We start from the raw sequence: 7,797 nt of genomic DNA, 5'->3' as shown, positions 1-7,797 counted from the left end.
CAAGAGGGTACATATGTCCTTCTATCATATTTTGATATCGCTCCTAACATCACTTCGGTTTGACACCACCTTAGGTGATGTCAAACTAGCTAGTGAGTTTGACATGTTAGGCATTAGGAGTTTCTTCTTAGCTAGGTACATATAGATGAGGATGGAATTTTATCTTGGTGACGGGGGAATCAATCTTGGCCACAGCCAGCCGCCGAGGAGGAGGACTATATCGATCTAACTGATCTCCTTCAGATCCTTTCACCCCCACCTCCTATCACTCTAGAGCAGAGAGTGATCAGACTCGAAAAGTCAATCCCCAGTCTAAACGACTTAGTTGCTTCCTACCATCTGACTATGGCTAACCAGTTTGAGAGTTAAGAGGAGCATAGTAGGGCTAGGCATTCTGAGTTGATGGACATGCTTAGATCTTAGGGCATGGGCCACCCCCATCCACCTCCCCAATAGACCCAGCTACTTTTACTTTTTGACTTGTAATATTGACTCCAGTATTGACCCTTTTACTGTGTATTGAGTGATATTTTTTTAGCTTATTATTGCATTTCCTTATTGCACTTGATTAATCTTTAGGAATGTATAGGGTAGACTAAGTATAAATATTTCTTATATTTCAAAATTCATGTTTTCAAATCTACTACTACTTAGTTTTTCAAAAATATTTTCAAAATTTTATTCTATCTTTGAAAAACTTAGTTTAAACTTTTTGCATTTTCAAAGTAAAAAGAAATTTTTGGCCCTAGTCTAGATACTTCAATAGAGATCATGCATCTATAGACTTAGGTTAATGCATCTCACAAAGCACACTAGATAACTTGATTGTGTATTGTGAAACCTAGAACGGTGTGAAATGCATAGGGTCATAGCTTCGGTGTCAGATGCTTATGTCTGTGCATCAAACTAAAACTTAGGTTTAAAACATAAACTATGAATCAAGTTCAGTGTTCCTCCTTAGTATAAGCTAAATGGAATGATACACTTAAACTTGACCAACTTGGTCAAACTACTATCTTTTGAAAATGAGCCAAAACTTAAGTTGAACATGTGCCTAAAAGGAAAAAAAAGTTATCTAAGTATTTTTATATATTATATAACATGCTTGGACTCAAACCTATTTTATTCATGTGATTGAGTGATTTTTATGAATTTTTCCTTACACAACCAAAGTTTATAAATATTTTTTGATTATGTCAAAGGGGGAGAGAGATAGTTAATTCAAAGTTAAAATTAAAATATTTTTAAATCAAAAAATCTTGTTAAAATGTTTTTGATTGAAAGTGAAATACTTTTCAAATGGTTAATTCTTTACTTGAAAAATATGATTTATCTTTTTCAAAGTGATTGAAAAGTCAATTTTTATAAAATTAGTTTAATTATTTCAAAATATTTTTAAATCTAAGTAGGACTTGAATGGTTTATAATCAAGTTAATTATAATTAAACCATGTCAAGTTCAGGGGGAAAGAGGAAAAAGATATTTTTTTAAAATTATTCTTCTTTAAGAAAAATTTAATTTCAGGAGGAGTCCTAAATTAAGGGGAGTCAAGTACGTTAAGTTGTTTATATTTGTTATGACTTGCCTTGACTGTTGCTATGATTTACTTCTTTACTTTATGCAAATATTTTTTACTTAATATGGAACCTAAGTTGTCATAATCAAAAAGAGAAAGATTGTTGGTGCAAAGAGCACCAAATGATCGAACATGAGTTTTGATAATGGCAAAGGGTTCAAGTTAAGTATATAAAGTGATCTAATGAACTTAACTAAGTGTGCAAGTAGTACAGGAAAGCCCTAGTTACGGCTAGGCATAGGAAAGCCATAGTTGCGGCTAAGCAATGGAAGTTCTTGTTGGAGGCTAGGCAAAGTCCTAATCTGGAGGATTAGGTGAAAAATATAGTTTGGAGAACTGAACAAGGAAGTCCTAGTCAGGAGGACTTGATAGGAAGTCTTGACAGATCAAGTGTACTAGGCGGAAGTCTAGGGGGTCTGGAGGACCAGACATCTAATGGTGGAAGACCTGAGGGCCGAGGATCGAGGATAAGCAAAAGTCCAATGGGTCTGGAGGACTTAGTTGGCATAAGATAAATTCTCCCAAGTAGAATGGGTGAGGACGCATTCCCGATAAAGGGAACAATAGGCGTCGATCTGACTAAGGTTTCACTGGAAACCTGAAGTCAAGACCAAACAGTTGGCTAAACTATTTACTTTCCTGTTATGCTTTGAATTTTAGACTAACTTGTGATGCATTAAAGGAGGGGATGAAACTTTATGTTCCGGGCGCCCTTATTGTATTCAGGCGATCGGATGGTTCAGGCACCCGGATTGGTTCCAAGCAATCGGACGTCAGCGGAACGAACCAACGAGGCAATGAGGTGCTAAAATCCCAGTGGTCAAGACACCTCAGCCTCTAAGTGCCTAGAAAGGTTTCAAACGCTTGGATTTGGATAAGGTGTTGCAGAGTTCAAGTTGATTCGGCAACCTCCGTGTCAGCATCCAGGCGCCCAGAAGGGATGTAGCCGCTCGGAAGATGCTGAGTCAGCATCAAAAGTGGATCGACGGTATGACGTGGAACCGCCTGGAAAGGCTTCTAGAAGCCTGGATCAGTCCATATAAGCAGCTTCGAGGGGAAACCCTAGTATCATCTCAATATGACTCAACGATGATCGTCTGTACAAAATTCTTCCATTTGAAATGATGTCATCACGCTGAAGAGCTGCAATGAAGTCTGCACATCCATTACTACTCTGTCGATAAAACTACTCATTGCTTTTGTACTTAAAATTTTAAGTCGGTATACATGTTACCGATCCTAATTAATTTTGTAAAGCGATTCCCTTTCATAAAAGGGAAGTTATTTAGTAAATTATTTGTTAGAAACAATCACTGATTGTGGACCTTGGAGTAGCAATCTAATGCTGTAAACCAAGTAAAAAATAATCATGTCACTTATATTCTTTTCCGCTACAAGTTTTGATTTATTTACGCAAGTTACGCTTGTTTTTCGAAAAGAGTGAAAATGCCAAGAAGCGGTATTCACCCTCTTCTAGCGCTCTTAAACAATCCTATAATATGTATGGAGTTAGTGGTTTAGTTGTGTTATGTAAGTAGTTTATAAATATGCTACGTGTTGATGAATGAAGCATTGGAAAAATATTATGTAATCTCCTTGTCTATTGTTTATCTCTTATTATCTTCCTTCCTAATTTTTCTCTAACACTACAAGGGTAGGGATTAGTACGACTCTGGTCATATGCAAATTGGTATAGTCTCGGATAGTGGTGCAATCGGGATCCAATAATGGTAGGATAGTCTTTCAAGGCTAGACAATATTTCCTTCTCTCTCTAATAATCATCTTCATCATCAAACAAATATCTAAATCAAATTTTGAACTACCTCTAACTTCATCAAGATCATGCAAATCACAACCTAGGTGTTGGGTTGCAAGGGTGCAAACATAGTCTCACATCTAAAACACATGGAAAAGATCATGGGTTTAAAAGGATGGAAGATATCTCTGTTGGCATGAGGCCTTTTGGAGAGAGCTCAAGAATAAAACCATGAGGGCTTAGGCCTAAAGTGAACAATATCATATCATTGTGGAGATATTTTGATTCCATCGGTACTAACAAGTGGTATCAGAGCAAGGCCGCTCTTCACCGGACTAACCGTCGGAAGAGCCATGATCCAAATTTAACCATGTGGGTTGAACCTTAAACAAAGGAAGTGGGTGCTCCTGTGTCTGAATCAAAAAGGACCAGACACTAGGCAAAAAGTCCTTGTTGCAGCTAGGCAGGAAATCCTAGTAGGTCGGATAGACCAAGGGGCAGAAAGTCCTAGTGGGTCAAGGATTCGAACATCAAACGGTGGTTTTCTGTTTGAGGGGGGTCTGTGGTCCTTTGTTTGAGGGGGGATTATTAGGTTGCAAGGGTGCAAACATAGTCTCACATCTAAAACACATGGACACTACAAGAAATTATAAAAATAGCGATGAAATATTAGCGACGATTTTTATTTTCGTCGCTAATATAAGTATTAGCGACGAAATATCAAATTTCGTCGCTAATTATAGTTTTTGCGACGAAATAATACATTCGTCGCTAAACCTTAGCGACGAAATATCAAATTTCGTCGCAAAAACTGAAATTAGCGATGAAATTTGATATTTCGTCGCTAACGTTAGCGACGAAATTTGATATTCCGTCGCTAATTTCAGTTTTTGCGACGAAATTTGATATTTCGACGCTAACAGTTAGCGACGAATGTATTATTTCGTCGCTAACTTCAGTTTTTAAAATCATCCTAATCCCGCTTCCGTTCGATTTTTTACGACGAAATAATTTTTTCGTCGCTAAACATTAGCGACAAAACTTAATAATTCGTCGCTAATAATTTAATAATCCTAATGTTTAGCGACGAAACATAACATTTCGTCGCTAACATTCGCTAAAATCCTACCCCACCGCCCCATTTTCCTTTCCCCGCTGCTCCTCTCACGTCTCTTTCCCTCGCTTCGCCGCCTCGCCTTCCTCCTCCTCCTCCTCCTTCGCCTCCTACCCCGCCTTCTCCTCCTCCTCTAGGCATCTGAGGACGAGTGGCGTTGTCGACCACCACGAGGAACCGGCAGTGCCAACTAAAAAGACGGTTAGATTCCGCGGCGAGCTCACGTCGGCGCCGGCGCGTGCAACCAAACCCCTAATTCGGCGAGGTCTGCTCTGATTCTTACCTTTTTCTAGGATTTCGTTTGCTTATTCTCTCTTGTTCCGTTTTAGCTGTTGATCTTGATGGTGTCGTTCCAGCTTCTCACTTTGCCTCGCAACTCGCGCGATTTGGGGAATCTGTTGTCTATACGAGTCTATCCAAAATCCTGATTGAAATTGATTCTTTTGTGTATTGAATTCTGTTTCTGATTCTGATGCTCGTCGATCGCTTGCTGGGTGATTGTTTTTGTTTAGGTTTCTTTTTGTTTAGCTCTTGCGTAGGAGATTGGGTTAGTGATAGTGTCGTGCTGGAAGAAGCAAATACGACAACGCAGTAACATTTATGATTGGAGAATAGTTGAAATTTTGTGAATGCTCAAGGAATTTACAGGACTTAAGAAATTTGTTTATAGATTATATGTACGTAGATTATTTACTTTCCGCATGTTTGTATACAGTAAATGATGAATCTAGATCTTGAGGCAGAGAAGAACAAAGGAAAATTGTGATATATCACAGCAAGAATTGGGAAGACTTTTTTCATTAATAAGGAATGAATAACTTAGGATTATTTCTTTAAAAGGAAATTATTCAAAAAGACTATTAGAATTGGATTTGCCTGTTTAACATTTACAATTTGGCATAGACTTCGCTGCTGAACAAGTTTCTAATTTGACTATGTACTTTACAGTACTTACTCCACGTGAATGCTACAGGTTAGCCGACATGATTTTAATTCAAGTTAACTAGAAAAAATGTTTTCAAATGTGAATTTTAGTATGCAAGATAAACTTTTAAAAAGATTTGTTTAAAGATCTCAGCTGCATATGCCTCCAAACTGTATCATCCTACTGCATTGAACTGGACCCCAAAGTTCTAAGCTGGAAGTGATTATTGGTCTTTAATAGTTTTGGTGAAATCATATTTTTGCCCGCTATTGTATATGACCTCCAATTTTTGAATATTTTTTAACAATAAATTTATTTGTTAGTCAGAAATCCTATTCGGGCATTGGTAGTTGGTTATGAAGCTATTTACTGCACTTTACTATTCGGATAGCAACTTCTTTTGGTACCTTCATTCATATGTTATTTTTTTGAAGCTATTTTGCATTGTTCAAAGTTAACATTTATGTGCATATATTTGCTTTGGGAGTGTGTGAATAGTTGGAGCATTAGCAATATGTTTATTGATAGATTATTTAATTATTTAAGTCAGTTCTACTATTTGTCTTTCTGAACCATTTTTTCCTCATCGTGACAGATATTGCAAGAAGCCAAGAACACCATGATGAAGTATGGTTCTTACAGTTCTCCAACCAAGGAAAGTATTTAGCATCATCATCAAATGATAAATCTGCAATTATATGGGAGGTACATATTTTTAGAATTTGATACGATTAGTTTGTGTCTCAGTGCCTTTTAATTAGCATAAAAGTTACAAGTGCAAAAACTTATTTAATGTGGTATTTTTAATAGCTGTCTTAATATTTTACATCACATTGGCATTGTAAGTAGCTTGACATGCCTAAGTTCACTTCTTCACAAGAACTTTATGTTACAGAATGAGATTTTGCATTTACAGGTCAGTAAAGTAGAAATGTTGACAATGTTGTTTGGTTCTTAATTATTGTAGTTATAATTAACCTAATTCCTGTTTCAGGAGGAGCTATCAATTCTTGATTCTAAAATTCAATCGTGTGGTATGTATTCTCCGCATCAGTTTTGCTTCTTACACAATGTTTAACACTATTTCAGCATTTTGATATTCCTGTCAGTTTGTTAATCAAATTAACATTTTATTATTCCATTGCAGGCTTCGAACTTCCATATAATTATCAGGGAGCTTGTTTACCATAGTTCTTGGAATAATGTTTGTATTTTGAAACTTTGTGTTAAACTTTGTATTTGTTGTGCTGTGATAAACTTTGTGTTAAACATTGTGTTGAACTTTGTGATGTGATAAATTTATGTGATAAACTTTGTGTTAAACTTTGTGTTTGTTGTGTGTGAATATGTTATTGAATATTATTTTGTGATGTGTATGTATTAGGGTTTATTGTGATGTGCATGTATTACAGGATATAAGGAAAAAAAAGAGAAACGAGTTTTTGGGGATTAGCGACGATTATTATTTCGTCGCTAATGTTAGCGACGAATTTTCACAATTTCGTCGCTAATGTTAATTTGCGACAAGCTTATAGCGACAAAAATAGCGACGATATATTATCGTCGCTAACATATCTTAGCGACGAAATTATTAGGTTAGCGACGAAAATATTTCGTCGCTAAATACCTGAATTCTTGTAGTGGGAAAAGATCATGAGTTTAAAAGGATGGAAGATATCTCCATTGGCATGAGGCCTTTTGGGGAGAGCCCAAGAACAAAGTCATGAGGACTTAGGCCCAAAGTGGATAATATCATGTCATTATGGAGATATTTTGATTCCATAAGTACTGACACTAGGGTAATGGCAATGTGGGTAATCAATCCACCAAAAATAATAATCCCCACTATGACTTTTTCTTTTTTAAGAGGTGCCAAATGAAATGGGATCCTGTATTGATATTTATATTTTTGATCATGGCCCAATGACATAACAACTCACTATGTCTCACCACACCCTCGCTATCTCCACCACCAAATATGGTATGAGCCATAACTTAGTGGAGATATCAAAAAACTAGGTTTTGAATGTTTGAGGCTTTAGATCAGGAGGGATCGTATGCAGAACTGCCGATAATATCACCCCAAAAGCAAGTATCATCAAAATTTCTTGACAATCTCTTCTCTCGCCTAACTAAAGATTCATAGTACAAGTTAAATTCTTCTAAAGTCCATTGATATTTCTCATTAAACATGCAATAAGTAATCATCCCTTCTAAACTTCCCTCACTCATTAAAATGTTAGCGTCTACCGAGCTTAAAAATTGAAGGACAACTCTAGGGTAGGTAGGATATCTCATACTCATCAAACCATTCAACCTGATCCTATTAATCTTCCAATATACATCATCCTTAATTCCGAGGGTCTCTAAAGTATGATCATCTATGTATTTAATACAACCAATTAAGTACACATTTCAAAAATTG

At 36.5% G+C, this 7,797-nt stretch overlaps 1 long non-coding RNA gene across 1 annotated transcript; it reads left to right on the top strand.

Moving 5' to 3' along the window:
• The first annotated feature begins 4,527 nt into the window (after positions 1 to 4,527).
• LOC141817280 (uncharacterized) lies at positions 4,528 to 6,659 on the top strand. Its single transcript, XR_012600806.1, has 4 exons — positions 4,528 to 4,712; positions 5,968 to 6,077; positions 6,367 to 6,406; positions 6,520 to 6,659. It is a non-coding gene; the product is annotated as an uncharacterized LOC141817280 (long non-coding RNA).
• The last annotated feature ends 1,138 nt before the right edge of the window (positions 6,660 to 7,797 follow it).

This window comes from Curcuma longa, unplaced genomic scaffold (assembly GCF_044706935.1).
Source record: "Curcuma longa cultivar G26 ecotype Majalengka, Jawa Barat unplaced genomic scaffold, ITB_CL_G26_1.1 contig_19967, whole genome shotgun sequence".
Classification (NCBI taxonomy): domain Eukaryota; kingdom Viridiplantae; phylum Streptophyta; class Magnoliopsida; order Zingiberales; family Zingiberaceae; genus Curcuma; species Curcuma longa.
The sequence above is the reverse complement of the archived record's forward strand: the minus strand, read 5'-3'. Positions and strand labels throughout refer to the sequence as shown.